This window comes from Triturus cristatus, chromosome 8 (assembly GCF_964204655.1).
Source record: "Triturus cristatus chromosome 8, aTriCri1.1, whole genome shotgun sequence".
Taxonomy (NCBI): domain Eukaryota; kingdom Metazoa; phylum Chordata; class Amphibia; order Caudata; family Salamandridae; genus Triturus; species Triturus cristatus.
This window is the reverse complement of record NC_140591.1, coordinates 1,497,891,434-1,497,910,787: the sequence shown is the minus strand read 5'-3', so window position 1 is coordinate 1,497,910,787 and position 19,354 is coordinate 1,497,891,434.

The window sequence follows — 19,354 nt, the reverse complement described above, 5'->3', positions numbered from 1 at the left end:
CAATCAGATCTCAGGATGAGATGTGTGGTTAGGCCCCGCCCACATATGTATATGATTTTACTTTTGATTTTCTCAGGAACTACTAAACAGATTGACACCAGACCTGCAAAAGGCACTACACTGACCTGAGGACCTCATCACCGTTCGGGCTGTACCTTGGACTAAAGGTCCCTATGGGAAATTGCATGGGGAACGCGTTTTGGGACCCCCTTTTTTCTCAGCCCCCGCTTGACGAATTCCCCCGAGACTTTCAGGGTAGGAGCGGAGCGGAGCGCTCCACCTATTTTGAAAATTTCGCGAGGAGTCGTCAACCGGGCCCAAAGTTATTCCAAATAGAATGTTGCGGATTTCCTATGGAAACACGGTCCTAACTATAACTATCTACTGGCAACCGCCAGTAGATAATATACATATATATATATTATCTACTGGCGGTCGCCAGTAGATAGTTATAGTTAGGACCGAGTTCCCATAGGAAATCTGAAAATTCGATTTTGAATAACTTTGGCGCCGGTTGACTTATCTTTGTGAAATTTTCAAAACTAATGGGGCGCTTCGTTCAGCTCCTACCCTGAACGTCTCAGGGTGATTAGTGAAGCGGGGGCTGAGAAAAAAGGGGGGGTCCCAAAACGCGTTTTCCCCATGCATTTTCCCATAGGACCTTTAGTCGAAAGTACAGCCCGAACGGCTGAACAGAATTACTTGAAATTTGGCAAAGAGGTAGTCCTCAGGTCAGGCATGTGCCTTTTGCATATGTGCTGTCAATCTGTTCAGTAGTTCCTGAGAAAATTGCAGTTAAAAGTACATATTTATATATATGCGCGCACTAAATGTCCGCGAGCGTAATTCTGATTGGTGGTAAGATGTCAGTCAACATTCGAATCGGTCGAAATCAGGAAGTGTGGGACGCCATTTTGTGTGCGACAGTGAAAAAGAAAGGTGGAGAACGTGAAAAGGGGGCAGGGTAGAGAGTTCCTGACCCCTAGCCTTTGTCAGGGGGTCCCTGAAGGATTATGAAGGGTGAAAAAAACATTTTTTTTTTCAAAAAATCGCGGTGCACGCACGGCGGCAAAAAATTCGTCGAAAAAATAGAATTAAAAAATCAAGTTTAAGTGTTTAGATGTTGGTTGCTCTAAAAAGAGCCGTTGTGTTTAAGTGTTTAGATGTTGGTTGGCTCTAAAAAGTCATGTGATTATGAAACAACACTTTTCATTGGTTCATAATAGTTTCTGTTCCAGAATCTTCAAACACCACACCCACTCCCCTCACTATCTCTTCTTATTTCCTGGGACAAGGAGCTGAACAGATATCAATTTTACTTGAAAATGGCAGAACAGCAGTCTACTTCAGGGAGTGAGGAGGAGACATGGATGCACTCAGAAGGTGTCTTTCAGTAGAATGGCAATATGAAAAGAAAGATAGTTGTAAAATGGAGGCTTACATACTTTTTTTTAATAAAAAGAACTCATTGGCTGTTTCAGACCATTCAACACTAAAAACTATCCTGTATGTTTCCATTTTTAAAAGCATGTTTTGTATTGGTTCAGAAAAATGTGTTCCCACAGAACATTACTTTGGATATGCTGTTAGGTTTGAAAAGTCAAGCACTCTTGCTCTTTGGATTAGAAACATTGGATGCTGAACTTCTGACCTCTCTGCTCACACCAGTGTTCCATGATCTGTTGCTATGCTAGCAGGGAGAAGTCATTTTGGGGGTAGGAATCATTTGGAACGGGTTGAAATTTGCAACCAATAGAAATGTGTGTTTCCATTTAAAAAAATGTGGGAAGCAATGTGATTTGAAGTTAACATGTATATGTGTGAAAAAAGAGAGGGAAAGTTTGCCATTTACTGGTTCTGGTGACAGGAGTACAGCTCAGAAATTCTGGCTCTGATAATCTGCTGTGTGAGTGGCACATTTCTTTCTCAACTAACTACTTTTAAAGGTGAGTTATGAATTTGAGAGGGGATGTATGTGGTGCATTTTGATATAAATAATAGAAATTTGTTTCTTCTTTTAAAGTTGTGTTTTACATTTTATGTTTTGGAAGATATTTAACTGCCTTGAACTTGTAAGATGTTATGGAGTATGTCTTCACCATAAGTTAAGGTGTACTGGTATGACCCAGGAATACTGTTTTGTGCCTAGAATCACATCATGAGTCTGTGTGCACACAGGAATTGTTGTCAGAGATTTAATTAGTGTTGCTCTTGTTCTGTAAGACTTGCACTCGTAGGAAAGGGGCAGCTTGTTTTCTTGAACTGTGATGGTTAGCATTCAACACAAATCACTATCTCACAAATGAGAGGCAAATGCAAACACATTTGAAAACAACAGGGTAGATTTTCCTTCCACTCCTGCAATGGGTGAGGTAATTCCTACATGTTCACAACTCCAATTAACCCTTACCACATGTACTCTTACATACATCTCTGTAGTCTTCATGCAGTTGTGCAAGCGTCCATGCAGATCTCTTTTGCACCTGACAACACACAGTCTCCAGAAACACACTCTTAGCACACAGGCAGCTGCTTCTCCTGCACTCCCATGCTTACTATTCAGCACTGTGTGGTATTTCAGATAGCAGTGTGTAACGCTAACACATTCAACGTCACCAAGGCTCATTTCCTTTGCTCTAGTCTAATCACTCACCCAGGTTCCACATGCTCATGGTCTCAAGTAGCTGTTAGGACATGTGCTCTTTTCTGCCTCTCTAAACTATAAGGAAAATGTGTCAGGCTGTTACAGTAATTATCACTTGCTCTACCACAAAAGTAAATGTGCTTTGAAATTGCCAATCAAATATTGTTTTCTGCCTAGAATCACACCATGAGTCTGTGTGCACACAGGAATTGTTGTCAGAGATTTAATTTGTATTGCTCTTGTTCTGTAGGACTTGGACTCGTAGGAAAGGGGCAGCTTGTTTTCTTAAACTGTGATGGTTAGCATTCAGCACAAATCACTATCTCACAAATGAGAGGGAAATGCTAACACATTAGAAAAAAACAGGGTAGATTTTCCTTCCACTCTTGCAATGGGTGAGGTAGTTCCTACATGTTCAAAACTCCAAATAACCCTTACCACGTGTGCTCTTACATACATCTCTGCAGTCTTCATGCAGTTGTGCAAGCGTCCATGCAGATCTCTCTTGCACCTGACAATACACAGTCTCCAGAAACATACTCTTAGCACGCAGGCAGCTGCTTCTCCTGCACTCCCATGCTTACTATTCAGCACTGTGTGGTATTTCAGATAGCAGTGTGTAACGCTAACACATTCAACGTCACCAAGGCTCATTTCCTTTGCTCTAGTCTAATCACTCACCCAGGTTCCACATGCTCATGGTCTCAAGTAGCTGTTAGGACATGTGCTCTTTTCTGCCTCTCTAAACTATAAGGAAAATGTGTCAGGCTGTTACAGTATTATCACTTGCTGTACCACTGTAGTTAATGTGTTTTGAAATTGCCAATCAAATATCATTTTCTGCCTAGAATCACACCATGAGTCTGTCTGCACACAGGAATTGTTGTCAGAGATTTAATTTGTGTTGCTCTTGTTCTGTAAGACTTGCACTCGTAGGAAAATGGCAGCTTGTTTTCTTGAACTGTGATGGTTAGCATTTAGCACAAATCACTATCTCACAAATGAGAGGCAAATGCTAACATATTTGAACACAACAGGGTAGATTTTCCTTCCACTCCTGCAATGGGTGAGGTAGTTCGTCACCAAGGCTCATTTCCTTTGCTCTAGTCTAATCACTCACCCAGGTTCCACATGCCCATGGTCTCAAGTAGCTGTTAGGACATGTGCTCTTTTATGCCTCTCTAAACTATAAGGAAAATGTGTCAGGCTGTTACAGTAATTATCACTGGTTCTACCACAATAGTAAATGTGCTTTGAAATTGCCAATCAAATATTGTTTTCTGCCTAGAATCACACCATGAGTCTGTCTGCACACAGGAATTGTTGTCAGAGATTTAATTTGTGTTGCTTGTTCTGTAAGACTTGCACTCGTAGGAAAGGGGCAGCTTGTTTTCTTGAAATGTGATGGTTAGCATTCAGCACAAATCACTATCTCACAAATGAGAGGCAAATGCTAACACATTAGAAAAAAACAGGGTAGATTTTCCTTCCACTCTTGCAATGGGTGAGGTAGTTCCTACATGTTCAAAACTCCAATTAACCCTTATCACATGTGCTCTTACATACATCTCTGCAGTCTTCATGCAGTTGTGCAAGCGTCCATGCAGATCTCTCTTGCACCTGACAATACACAGTCTCCAGAAACATACTCTTAGCACACGGGCAGCTGCTTCTCCTGCACTCCCATGCTTACTATTCAGCACTGTGTGGTATTTCAGATAGCAGTGTGTAACGCTAACACATTCAATGTAACCAAGGCTCATTTCCTTTGCTCTAGTCTAATCACTCACCCAGGTTCCACATGCTCATGGTCTCAAGTAGCTGTTAGGACATGTGCTCTTTTCTGCCTCTCTAAACTATAAGGAAGATGTGTCAGGCTGTTACAGTAATTATCAATGGTTCTACCACAGTAGTAAATGTGCTTTGAAATTGCCAATAAAATATTGTTTTCTGCCTAGAATCACACCATGAGTCTGTCTGCACACAGGAATTGTTGTCAGAGATTTAATTTGTGTTGCTCTTGTTCTGTAAGACTTGCACTTGTAGGAAAGGGGCAGCTTGTTTTCTTGAACTGTGATGGTTAGCATTTAGCACAAATAACTATCTCACAAATGAGAGGCAAATGCTAACACATTTGAACACAACAGGGTAGATTTTCCTTCCACTCCAGCAATGGGTGAGGTAGTTCCTACATGTTCAAAACTCCAATTAACCCTTACCACATGTGCTCTTACATACATCTCTGCAGTCTTCATGCAGTTGTGCAAGCGTCCATGCAGATCTCTTTTTCACCTGACAATACACAGTCTCCAGAAACACACTCTTAGCACACAGGCAGCTGCTTCTCCTGCACTCCCATGCTTACTATTCAGCACTGTGTGGTATTTCAGATAGCAGTGTGTAACGCTAACACATTCAATGTAACCAAGGCTCATTTCCTTTGCTCTAGTCTAATCACTCACCCAGGTTCCACATGCTCATGGTCTCAAGTAGCTGTTAGGACATGTGCTCTTTTCTGCCTCTCTAAACTATAAGGAAGATGTGTCAGGCTGTTACAGTAATTATCAATGGTTCTACCACAGTAGTAAATGTGCTTTGAAATTGCCAATCAAATATTGTTTTCTGCCTAGAATCACACCATGAGTCTGTCTGCACACAGGAATTGTTGTCAGAGATTTAATTTGTGTTGCTCTTGTTCTGTAAGACTTGCACTCGTAGGAAAGGGGCAGCTTGTTTTCTTGAAATATGATGGTTAGCATTCAGCACAAATCACTATCTCACAAATGAGAGGCATATGCTAACACATTAGAAAAAAACAGGGTAGATGTTCCTTCCACTCTTGCAATGGGTGAGGTAGTTCCTACATGTTCAAAACTCCAATTAACCCTTACCACATGTGCTCTTACATACATCTCTGCAGTCTTCATGCAGTTGTGCAATCGTCCATGAAGATCTCTCTTGCACCTGACAATACACAGTCTCCAGAAACATACTCTTAGCACACAGGCAGCTGCTTCTCCTGCACTCCCATGCTTACTATTCAGCACTGTGTGGTATTTCAGATAGCAGCGTGTAACGCTAACACATTCAACGTCACCAAGGCTCATTTCATTTGCTCTAGTCTAATCACGCACCCAGGTTCCACATGCTCATGGTCTCAAGTAGCTGTTAGGACATGTGCTCTTTTCTGCCTCTCTAAACTATAAGGAAAATGTGTCAGGCTCTTACAGTAATTATCACTTGCTGTACCACTGTAGTTAATGTGTTTTGAAATTGCCAATCAAATATCATTTTCTGCCTAGAATCACACCATGAGTCTGTCTGCACACAGGAATTGTTGTCAGAGATTTAAGGAGCTGAACAGATAACAATTTTACTTGAAAATGGCAGAACAGCAGTCTACTTCAGGGAGTTAGGAGGAGACATGGATGCACTCAGATGGTGTCTTTCAGTAGAATGGCAATATGAAAAGAAAGATAGTTGTAAAATGGAGGCTTACATACTTTTTTTTAATAAAAAGAACTCATTGGCTGTTTCAGACCATTCAACACTAAAAACTATGCTGTATGTTTCCATTTTTAAAAGCATGTTTTGTATTGGTTCAGAAAAATGTGTTCCCACAGAACATTACTTTGGATATGCTGTTAGGTTTGAAAAGTCAAGCACTCTTGCTCTTTGGATTAGAAACATTGGGTGCTGAACTTCTGACCTCTCTGCTCACACCAGTGTTCCATGATCTGTTGCTTTGCTAGCAGGGAGAAGTCATGTTGGGGGTAGGAATCATTTGGAACGGGTTGAAATTTGCAACCAATAGAAATGTTTGTTTCCATTAAAAAAAATGTGGGAAGCAATGTGATTTGAAGTTAACATGTATATGTGTGAAAAAAGAGAGGGAAAGTTTGCCATTTACTGGTTCTGGTGACAGGAGTACAGCTCAGAGATTCTGGCTCCGATATCTGCCGTGTGAGTGGCACATTTCTTTCTCAACTAACTACTTTTAAATGTGAGTTATGAATTTGAGAGGGGATGTATGTGGTGCATTTTGATATAAATAATAGAAATTTGTTTCTTCTTTTAAAGTTGCGTTTTACATTTTATGTTTTGGAAGATATTTAACTGCCTTGAACTTGTAAGATATTATAGAGTATGTCTTCACCATATGTTAAGGTGTACTGGTATCACCCAGGAATACTGTTTTGTGCCTAGAATCACATCATGAGTCTGTGTGCACACAGGAATTGTTGTCAGAGATTTAATTAGTGTTGCTCTTGTTCTGTAAGACTTGCACTCGTAGGAAAGGGGCAGCTTGTTTTCTTGAACTGTGATGGTTAGCATTCAGCACAAATCACTATCTCACAAATGAGAGGCAAATGCAAACACATTTGAAAACAACAGGGTAGATTTTCCTTCCACTCCTGCAATGGGTGAGGTAGTTCCTACATGTTCACAACTCCAATTAACCCTTGCCGCATGTACTCTTACATACATCTCTGTAGTCTTCATGCAGTTGTGCAAGCGTCCATGCAGATCTCTTTTGCACCTGACAATACACAGTCTCCAGAAACACACTCTTAGCACACAGGCAGCTGCTTCTCCTGCACTCCCATGCTTACTATTCAGCACTGTGTGGTATTTCAGATAGCAGTGTGTAACGCTAACACATTCAACGTCACCAAGGCTCATTTCCTTTGCTCTAGTCTAATCACTCACCCAGGTTCCACATGCTCATGGTCTCAAGTAGCTGTTAGGACATGTGCTCTTTTCTGCCTCTCTAAACTATAAGGAAAATGTGTCAGGCTGTTACAGTAATTATCACTTGCTCTACCACAGTAGTAAATGTGCTTTGAAATTGCCAATCAAATATTGTTTTGTGCCTAGAATCACACCATGAGTCTGTGTGCACATAGGAATTGTTGTCAGAGATTTAATTTGTATTGCTCTTGTTCTGTAGGACTTGGACTCATAGGAAAGGGGCAGCTTGTTTTCTTAAACTGTGATGGTTAGCATTCAGCACAAATCACTATCTCATAAATGAGAGGGAAATGCTAACACATTAGAAAAAAACAGGGTAGATTTTCCTTCCACTCTTGCAATGGGTGAGGTAGTTCCTACATGTTCAAAACTCCAATTAACCCTTACCACGTGTGCTCTTACATACATATCTGCAGTCTTCATGCAGTTGTGCAAGCCTCCATGCAGATCTCTCTTGCACCTGACAATACACAGTCTCCAGAAACATACTCTTAGCACGCAGGCAGCTGCTTCTCCTGCACTCCCATGCTTACTATTCAGCACTGTGTGGTATTTCAGATAGCAGTGTGTAACGCTAACACATTCATCGTCACCAAGGCTCATTTCCTTTGCTCTAGTCTAATCACTCACCCAGGTTCCACATGCTCATGGTCTCAAGTAGCTGTTAGGACATGTGCTCTTTTCTGCCTCTCTAAACTATAAGGAAAATGTGTCAGGCTGTTACAGTAATTATCACTGGTTCTACCACAATAGTAAATGTGCTTTGAAATTGCCAATCAAATATTGTTTTCTGCCTAGAATCACACCATGAGTCTGTCTGCACACAGGAATTGTTGTCAGAGATTTAATTTGTGTTGCTTGTTCTGTAAGACTTGCACTCGTAGGAAAGGGGCTGCTTGTTTTCTTGAAATGTGATGGTTAGCATTCAGCACAAATCACTATTCCACAAATGAGAGGCAAATGCTAACATATTAGAAAAAAACAGGGTAGATTTTCCTTCCACTCTTGCAATGGGTGAGGTAGTTCCTACATGTTCAAAACTCCAATTAACCCTTATCACATGTGCTCTTACATACATCTCTGCAGTCTTCATGCAGTTGTGCAAGCGTCCATGCAGATCTCTCTTGCACCTGACAATACACAGTCTCCAGAAACATACTCTTAGCACACGGGCAGCTGCTTCTCCTGCACTCCCATGCTTACTATTCAGCACTGTGTGGTATTTCAGATAGCAGTGTGTAACGCTAACACATTCAACGTCACCAAGGCTCATTTCCTTTGCTCTAGTCTAATCACTCACCCAGGTTCCACATGCTCATGGTCTCAAGTAGCTGTTAGGACATGTGCTCTTTTCTGCCTCTCTAAACTATAAGGAAAATGTGTCAGGCTCTTACAGGAATTATCACTTGCTGTACCACTGTAGTTAATGTGTTTTGAAATTGCCAATCAAATATCATTTTCTGCCTAGAATCACACCATGAGTCTGTCTGCACACAGGAATTGTTGTCAGAGATTTAATTTGTGTTGCTCTTGTTCTGTGAGACTTGCACTCGTAGGAAAATGGCAGCTTGTTTTCTTGAACTGTGATGGTTAGCATTTAGCACAAATCGCTATCTCACAAATGAGAGGCAAATGCTAACATATTTGAACACAACAGGGTAGATTTTCCTTCCAATCCTGCAATGGGTGAGGTAGTTCCTACATGTTCAAGACTCCAATTAACCCTTACCACATGTGCTCTCACATACATCTCTGCAGTCTTCATGCAGTTGTGCAAGCGTCCATCCAGATCTCTCTTGCACCTGACAATACACAGTCTCCAGAAACATACTCTTAGCACACGGGCAGCTGCTTCTCCTGCACTCCCATGCTTACTATTCAGCACTGTGTGGTATTTCAGATAGCAGTGTGTAACGCTAACACATTCAACGTCACCAAGGCTCATTTCCTTTGCTCTAGTCTAATCACTCACCCAGGTTCCACATGCTCATGGTCTCAAGTAGCTGTTAGGACATGTGCTCTTTTCTGCCTCTCTAAACTATAGGGAAAATGTGTCAGACTGTTACAGTAATTATCACTGGTTCTACCACAATAGTAAATGTGCTTTGAAATTGGCAATCAAATATTGTTTTCTGCCTAGAATCACACCATGAGTCTGTCTGCACACAGGAATTGTTGTCAGAGATTTAATTTGTGTTGCTTGTTCTGTAAGACTTGCACTCGTAGGAAAGGGGCAGCTTGTTTTCTTGAAATGTGATGGTTAGCATTCAGCACAAATCACTATCTCACAAATGAGAGGCAAATGCTAACACATTAGAAAAAACAGGGTAGATTTTCCTTCCACTCTTGCAATGGGTGAGGTAGTTCCTACATGTTCAAAACTCCAATTAACCCTTATCACATGTGCTCTTACATACATCTCTGCAGTCTTCATGCAGTTGTGCAAGCGTCCATGCAGATCTCTCTTGCACCTGACAATACACAGTCTCCAGAAACATACTCTTAGCACACGGGCAGCTGCTTCTCCTGCACTCCCATGCTTACTATTCAGCACTGTGTGGTATTTCAGATAGCAGTGTGTAACGCTAACACATTCAACGTCACCAAGGCTCATTTCCTTTGCTCTAGTCTAATCACTCACCCAGGTTCCACATGCTCATGGTCTCAAGTAGCTGTTAGGACATGTGCTCTTTTCTGCCTCTCTAAACAGTAAGGAAAATGTGTCAGGCTGTTACAGTAATTATCACTTGCTGTACCACTGTAGTTAATGTGTTTTGAAATTGCCAATCAAATATCATTTTCTGCCTAGAATCACACCATGAGTCTGTCTGCACACAGGAATTGTTGTCAGAGATTTAATTTGTGTTGCTCTTGTTCTGTAAGACTTGCACTCGTAGGAAAGGGGCAGCTTGTTTTCTTGAACTGTGATGGTTAGCATTCAGCACAAATCACTATCTCACAAATGAGAGGCAAATGCAAACACATTTGAAAACAACAGGGTAGATTTTCCTTCCACTCCTGCAATGGGTGAGGTAGTTCCTACATGTTCACAACTCCAATTAACCCTTACCGCATGTACTCTTACATACATCTCTGTAGTCTTCATTCAGTTGTGCAAGCGTCCATGCAGATCTCTTTTGCACCTGACAATACACAGTCTCCAGAAACACACTCTTAGCACACAGGCAGCTGCTTCTCCTGCACTCCCATGCTTACTATTCAGCACTGTGTGGTATTTCAGATAGCAGTGTGTAACGCTAACACATTCAACGTAACCAAGGCTCATTTCCTTTGCTCTAGTCTAATCACTCACCCAGGTTCCACATGCTCATGGTCTCAAGTAGCTGTTAGGACATGTGCTCTTTTCTGCCTCTCTAAACTATAAGGAAAATGTGTCAGGCTGTTACAGAAATTATCACTTGCTCTACCACAGTAGTAAATGTGCTTTGAAATTGCCAATCAAATATTGTTTTGTGCCTAGAATTACACCATGAGTCTGTGTGCACACAGGAATTGTTGTCAGAGATTTAATTTGTATTGCTCTTGTTCTGTAGGACTTGGACTCGTAGGAAAGGGGCTGCTTGTTTTCTTAAACTGTGATGGTTAGCATTCAGCACAAATCACTATCTCACAAATGAGAGGGAAATTCTCACACATTAGAAAAAAACAGGGTAGATTTTCCTTCCACTCTTGCAATGGGTGAGGTAGTTCCTACATGTTCAAAACTCCAATTAACCCTTACCACGTGTGCTCTTACATACATCTCTGCAGTCTTCATGCAGTTGTGCAAGCCTCCATGCAGATCTCTCTTGCACCTGACAATACACAGTCTCCAGAAACATACTCTTAGCACGCAGGCAGCTGCTTCTCCTGTACTCCCATGCTTACTATTCAGCACTGTGTGGTATTTCAGATAGCAGTGTGTAACGCTAACACATTCAACGTCACCAAGGCTCATTTCCTTTGCTCTAGTCTAATCACTCACCCAGGTTCCACATGCTCATGGTCTCAAGTTGCTGTTAGGACATGTGCTCTTTTCTGCCTCTCTAAACTATAAGGAAAATGTGTCAGGCTGTTACAGTAATTATCACTTGCTGTACCACTGTAGTTAATGTGTTTTGAAATTGCCAATCAAATATCATGTTCTGCCTAGAATCACACCATGAGTTTGTCTGCACACAGGAATTGTTGTCAGAGATGTAATTTGTGTTGCTCTTGTTCTGTAAGACTTGCACTCGTAGGAAAATGGCAGCTTGTTTTCTTGAACTGTGATGGTTAGCATTTAGCACAAATCACTATCTCACAAATGAGAGGCAAATGCTAACATATTTGAACACAACAGGGTAGATTTTCCTTCCCCTCCTGCAATGGGTGAGGTAGTTCCTACATGTTCAAGACTCCAATTAACCCTTACCACATGTGCTCTTACATACATCTCTGCAGTCTTCATGCAGTTGTGCAAGCGCCCATGCAGATCTCTCTTGCACCTGACAATACACAGTCTCCAGAAACATACTCTTAGCACACGGGCAGCTGCTTCTCCTGCACTCCCATGCTTACTATTCAGCACTGTGTGGTATTTCAGATAGCAGTGTGTAACGCTAACACATTCAACGTCACCAAGGCTCATTTCCTTTGCTCTAGTCTAATTACCCACCCAGGTTCCACATGCTCATGGTCTCAAGTAGCTGTTAGGACATGTGCTCTTTTCTGCCTCTCTAAACTATAGGGAAAATGTGTCAGGCTGTTACAGTAATTATCACTGGTTCTACCACAATAGTAAATGTGCTTTGAAATTGCCAATCAAATATTGTTTTCTGCCTAGAATCACACCATGAGTCTGTCTGCACACAGGAATTGTTGTCAGAGATTTAATTTGTGTTGCTTGTTCTGTAAGACTTGCACTCGTAGGAAAGGGGCAGCTTGTTTTCTTGAAATGTGATGGTTAGCATTCAGCACAAATCACTATCTCACAAATGAGAGGCAAATGCTAACACATTAGAAAAAAACAGGGTAGATTTTCCTTCCACTCTTGCAATGGGTGAGGTAGTTCCTACATGTTCAAAACTCCAATTAACCCTTATCACATGTGCTCTTACATACATCTCTGCAGTCTTCATGCAGTTGTGCAAGCGTCCATGCAGATCTCTCTTGCACCTGACAATACACAGTCTCCAGAAACATACTCTTAGCACACGGGCAGCTGCTTCTCCTGCACTCCCATGCTTACTATTCAGCACTGTGTGGTATTTCAGATAGCAGTGTGTAACACTAACACATTCAACGTCACCAAGGCTCATTTCCTTTGCTCTAGTCTAATCACTCACCCAGGTTCCACATGCTCATGGTCTCAAGTAGCTGTTAGGACATGTGCTCTTTTCTGCCTCTCTAAACTATAAGGAAAATGTGTCAGGCTCTTACAGTAATTATCACTTGCTGTACCACTGTAGTTAATGTGTTTTGAAATTGCCAATCAAATATCATTTTCTGCCTAGAATCACACCATGACTCTGTCTGCACACAGGAATTGTTGTCAGAGATTTAATTTGTGTTGCTTTTGTTCAGTAAGACTTGCACTCGTAGGAAAGGGGCAGCTTGTTTTCTTGAACTGTGATGGTTAGCATTTAGCACAAATAACTATCTCACAAATGAGAGGCAAATGCTAACACATTTGAACACAACAGGGTAGATTTTCCTTCCACTCCTGCAATGGGTGAGGTAGTTCCTACATGTTCAAAACTCCAATTAACCCTTACCACATGTGCTCTTACATACATCTCTGCAGTCTTCATGCAGTTGTGCAAGAGTCCATGCAGATCTCTTTTTCACCTGACAATACACAGTCTCCAGAAACACACTCTTAGCACACAGGCAGCTGCTTCTCCTGCACTCCCATGCTTACTATTCAGCACTGTGTGGTATTTCAGATAGCAGTGTGTAACGCTAACACATTCAACGTAACCAAGGCTCATTTCCTTTGCTCTAATCTAATCACTCACCCAGGTTCCACATGCTCATGGTCTCAAGTAGCTGTTAGGACATGTGCTCTTTTCTGCCTCTCTAAACTATAAGGAAGATGTGTCAGGCTGTTACAGTAATTATCACTGGTTCTACCACAGTAGTAAATGTGCTTTGAAATTGCCAATCAAATATTGTTTTCTGCCTAGAATCACACCATGAGTCTGTCTGCACACAGGAATTGTTGTCAGAGATTTAATTTGTGTTGCTCTTGTTCTGTAAGACTTGCACTCGTAGGAAAGGGGCAGCTTGTTTTCTTGAAATGTGATGGTTAGCATTCAGCACAAATCACTATCTCACAAATGAGAGGCAAATGCTAACACATTAGAAAAAAACAGGGTAGATGTTCCTTCCACTCTTGCAATGGGTGAGGTAGCTCCTACATGTTCAAAACTCCAATTAACCCTTACCACATGTGCTCTTACATACATCTCTGCAGTCTTTATGCAGTTGTGCAAGCGTCCATGCAGATCTCTCTTGCACCTGACAATACACAGTCTCCAGAAACATACTCTTAGCACACGGGCAGCTGCTTCTCCTGCACTCCCATGCTTACAATTCAGCACTGTGTGGTATTTCAGATAGCAGTGTGTAACGCTAACACATTCAACGTCACCAAGGCTCATTTCCTTTGCTCTAGTCTAATCACTCACCCAGGTTCCACATGCTCATGGTCTCAAGTAGCTGTTAGGACATGTGCTCTTTTCTGCCTCTCTAAACTATAAGGAAAATGTGTCAGGCTGTTACAGTAATTATCACTGGTTCTACCACAATAGTAAATGTGCTTTGAAATTGCCAATCAAATATTGTTTTCTGCCTAGAATCACACCATGAGTCTGTCTGCACACAGGAATTGTTGTCAGAGATTTAATTTGTGTTGCTTGTTCTGTAAGACTTGCACTCGTAGGAAAGGGGCAGCTTGTTTTCTTGAAATGTGATGGTTAGCATTCAGCACAAATCACTATCTCACAAATGAGAGGCAAATGCTAACACATTAGAAAAAAACAGGGTAGATTTTCCTTCAACTCTTGCAATGGGTGAGGTAGTTCCTACATGTTCAAAACTCCAATTAACCCTTATCACATGTGCTCTTACATACATCTCTGCAGTCTTCATGCAGTTGTGCAAGCGTCCATGCAGATCTCTCTTGCACCTGACAATACACAGTCTCCAGAAACATACTCTTAGCACACGGGCAGCTGCTTCTCCTGCACTCCCATGCTTACTATTCAGCACTGTGTGGTATTTCAGATAGCAGTGTGTAACACTAACACATTCAACGTCACCAAGGCTCATTTCCTTTGCTCTAGTCTAATCACTCACCCAGGTTCCACATGCTCATGGTCTCAAGTAGCTGTTAGGACATGTGCTCTTTTCTGCCTCTCTAAACTATAAGGAAAATGTGTCAGGCTCTTACAGTAATTATCACTTGCTGTACCACTGTAGTTAATGTGTTTTGAAATTGCCAATCAAATATCATTTTCTGCCTAGAATCACACCATGACTCTGTCTGCACACAGGAATTGTTGTCAGAGATTTAATTTGTGTTGCTTTTGTTCAGTAAGACTTGCACTCGTAGGAAAGGGGCAGCTTGTTTTCTTGAACTGTGATGGTTAGCATTTAGCACAAATAACTATCTCACAAATGAGAGGCAAATGCTAACACATTTGAACACAACAGGGTAGATTTTCCTTCCACTCCTGCAATGGGTGAGGTAGTTCCTACATGTTCAAAACTCCAATTAACCCTTACCACATGTGCTCTTACATACATCTCTGCAGTCTTCATGCAGTTGTGCAAGAGTCCATGCAGATCTCTTTTTCACCTGACAATACACAGTCTCCAGAAACACACTCTTAGCACACAGGCAGCTGCTTCTCCTGCACTCCCATGCTTACTATTCAGCACTGTGTGGTATTTCAGATAGCAGTGTGTAACGCTAACACATTCAACGTAACCAAGGCTCATTTCCTTTGCTCTAATCTAATCACTCACCCAGGTTCCACATGCTCATGGTCTCAAGTAGCTGTTAGGACATGTGCTCTTTTCTGCCTCTCTAAACTATAAGGAAGATGTGTCAGGCTGTTACAGTAATTATCACTGGTTCTACCACAGTAGTAAATGTGCTTTGAAATTGCCAATCAAATATTGTTTTCTGCCTAGAATCACACCATGAGTCTGTCTGCACACAGGAATTGTTGTCAGAGATTTAATTTGTGTTGCTCTTGTTCTGTAAGACTTGCACTCGTAGGAAAGGGGCAGCTTGTTTTCTTGAAATGTGATGGTTAGCATTCAGCACAAATCACTATCTCACAAATGAGAGGCAAATGCTAACACATTAGAAAAAAACAGGGTAGATGTTCCTTCCACTCTTGCAATGGGTGAGGTAGCTCCTACATGTTCAAAACTCCAATTAACCCTTACCACATGTGCTCTTACATACATCTCTGCAGTCTTTATGCAGTTGTGCAAGCGTCCATGCAGATCTCTCTTGCACCTGACAATACACAGTCTCCAGAAACATACTCTTAGCACACGGGCAGCTGCTTCTCCTGCACTCCCATGCTTACAATTCAGCACTGTGTGGTATTTCAGATAGCAGTGTGTAACGCTAACACATTCAACGTCACCAAGGCTCATTTCCTTTGCTCTAGTCTAATCACTCACCCAGGTTCCACATGCTCATGGTCTCAAGTAGCTGTTAGGACATGTGCTCTTTTCTGCCTCTCTAAACTATAAGGAAAATGTGTCAGGCTCTTACAGTAATTATCACTTGCTGTACCACTGTAGTTAATGTGTTTTGAAATTGCCAATCAAATATCATTTTCTGCCTAGAATCACACCATGACTCTGTCTGCACACAGGAATTGTTGTCAGAGATTTAATTTGTGTTGCTTTTGTTCAGTAAGACTTGCACTCGTAGGAAAGGGGCAGCTTGTTTTCTTGAACTGTGATGGTTAGCATTTAGCACAAATAACTATCTCACAAATGAGAGGCAAATGCTAACACATTTGAACACAACAGGGTAGATTTTCCTTCCACTCCTGCAATGGGTGAGGTAGTTCCTACATGTTCAAAACTCCAATTAACCCTTACCACATGTGCTCTTACATACATCTCTGCAGTCTTCATGCAGTTGTGCAAGAGTCCATGCAGATCTCTTTTTCACCTGACAATACACAGTCTCCAGAAACACACTCTTAGCACACAGGCAGCTGCTTCTCCTGCACTCCCATGCTTACTATTCAGCACTGTGTGGTATTTCAGATAGCAGTGTGTAACGCTAACACATTCAACGTAACCAAGGCTCATTTCCTTTGCTCTAATCTAATCACTCACCCAGGTTCCACATGCTCATGGTCTCAAGTAGCTGTTAGGACATGTGCTCTTTTCTGCCTCTCTAAACTATAAGGAAGATGTGTCAGGCTGTTACAGTAATTATCACTGGTTCTACCACAGTAGTAAATGTGCTTTGAAATTGCCAATCAAATATTGTTTTCTGCCTAGAATCACACCATGAGTCTGTCTGCACACAGGAATTGTTGTCAGAGATTTAATTTGTGTTGCTCTTGTTCTGTAAGACTTGCACTCGTAGGAAAGGGGCAGCTTGTTTTCTTGAAATGTGATGGTTAGCATTCAGCACAAATCACTATCTCACAAATGAGAGGCAAATGCTAACACATTAGAAAAAAACAGGGTAGATGTTCCTTCCACTCTTGCAATGGGTGAGGTAGCTCCTACATGTTCAAAACTCCAATTAACCCTTACCACATGTGCTCTTACATACATCTCTGCAGTCTTTATGCAGTTGTGCAAGCGTCCATGCAGATCTCTCTTGCACCTGACAATACACAGTCTCCAGAAACATACTCTTAGCACACGGGCAGCTGCTTCTCCTGCACTCCCATGCTTACAATTCAGCACTGTGTGGTATTTCAGATAGCAGTGTGTAACGCTAACACATTCAACGTCACCAAGGCTCATTTCCTTTGCTCTAGTCTAATCACTCACCCAGGTTCCACATGCTCATGGTCTCAAGTAGCTGTTAGGACATGTGCTCTTTTCTGCCTCTCTAAACTATAAGGAAAATGTGTCAGGCTGTTACAGTAATTATCACTGGTTCTACCACAATAGTAAATGTGCTTTGAAATTGCCAATCAAATATTGTTTTCTGCCTAGAATCACACCATGAGTCTGTCTGCACACAGGAATTGTTGTCAGAGATTTAATTTGTGTTGCTTGTTCTGTAAGACTTGCACTCGTAGGAAAGGGGCAGCTTGTTTTCTTGAAATGTGATGGTTAGCATTCAGCACAAATCACTATCTCACAAATGAGAGGCAAATGCTAACACATTAGAAAAAAACAGGGTAGATTTTCCTTCAACTCTTGCAATGGGTGAGGTAGTTCCTACATGTTCAAAACTCCAATTAACCCTTATCACATGTGCTCTTACATACATCTCTGCAGTCTTCATGCAGTTGTGCAAGCGTCCATGCAGATCTCTCTTGCACCTGACAATACACAGTCTCCAGAAACATACTCTTAGCACACGGGCAGCTGCTTCTCCTGCACTCCCATGCTTACTATTCAGCACTGTGTGGTATTTCAGATAGCAGTGTGTAACACTAACACATTCAACGTCACCAAGGCTCATTTCCTTTGCTCTAGTCTAATCACTCACCCAGGTTCCACATGCTCATGGTCTCAAGTAGCTGTTAGGACATGTGCTCTTTTCTGCCTCTCTAAACTATAAGGAAAATGTGTCAGGCTCTTACAGTAATTATCACTTGCTGTACCACTGTAGTTAATGTGTTTTGAAATTGCCAATCAAATATCATTTTCTGCCTAGAATCACACCATGACTCTGTCTGCACACAGGAATTGTTGTCAGAGATTTAATTTGTGTTGCTTTTGTTCAGTAAGACTTGCACTCGTAGGAAAGGGGCAGCTTGTTTTCTTGAACTGTGATGGTTAGCATTTAGCACAAATAACTATCTCACAAATGAGAGGCAAATGCTAACACATTTGAACACAACAGGGTAGATTTTCCTTCCACTCCTGCAATGGGTGAGGTAGTTCCTACATGTTCAAAACTCCAATTAACCCTTACCACATGTGCTCTTACATACATCTCTGCAGTCTTCATGCAGTTGTGCAAGAGTCCATGCAGATCTCTTTTTCACCTGACAATACACAGTCTCCAGAAACACACTCTTAGCACACAGGCAGCTGCTTCTCCTGCACTCCCATGCTTACTATTCAGCACTGTGTGGTATTTCAGATAGCAGTGTGTAACGCTAACACATTCAACGTAACCAAGGCTCATTTCCTTTGCTCTAATCTAATCACTCACCCAGGTTCCACATGCTCATGGTCTCAAGTAGCTGTTAGGACATGTGCTCTTTTCTGCCTCTCTAAACTATAAGGAAGATGTGTCAGGCTGTTACAGTAATTATCACTGGTTCTACCACAGTAGTAAATGTGCTTTGAAATTGCCAATCAAATATTGTTTTCTGCCTAGAATCACACCATGAGTCTGTCTGCACACAGGAATTGTTGTCAGAGATTTAATTTGTGTTGCTCTTGTTCTGTAAGACTTGCACTCGTAGGAAAGGGGCAGCTTGTTTTCTTGAAATGTGATGGTTAGCATTCAGCACAAATCACTATCTCACAAATGAGAGGCAAATGCTAACACATTAGAAAAAAACAGGGTAGATGTTCCTTCCACTCTTGCAATGGGTGAGGTAGCTCCTACATGTTCAAAACTCCAATTAACCCTTACCACATGTGCTCTTACATACATCTCTGCAGTCTTTATGCAGTTGTGCAAGCGTCCATGCAGATCTCTCTTGCACCTGACAATACACAGTCTCCAGAAACATACTCTTAGCACACGGGCAGCTGCTTCTCCTGCACTCCCATGCTTACAATTCAGCACTG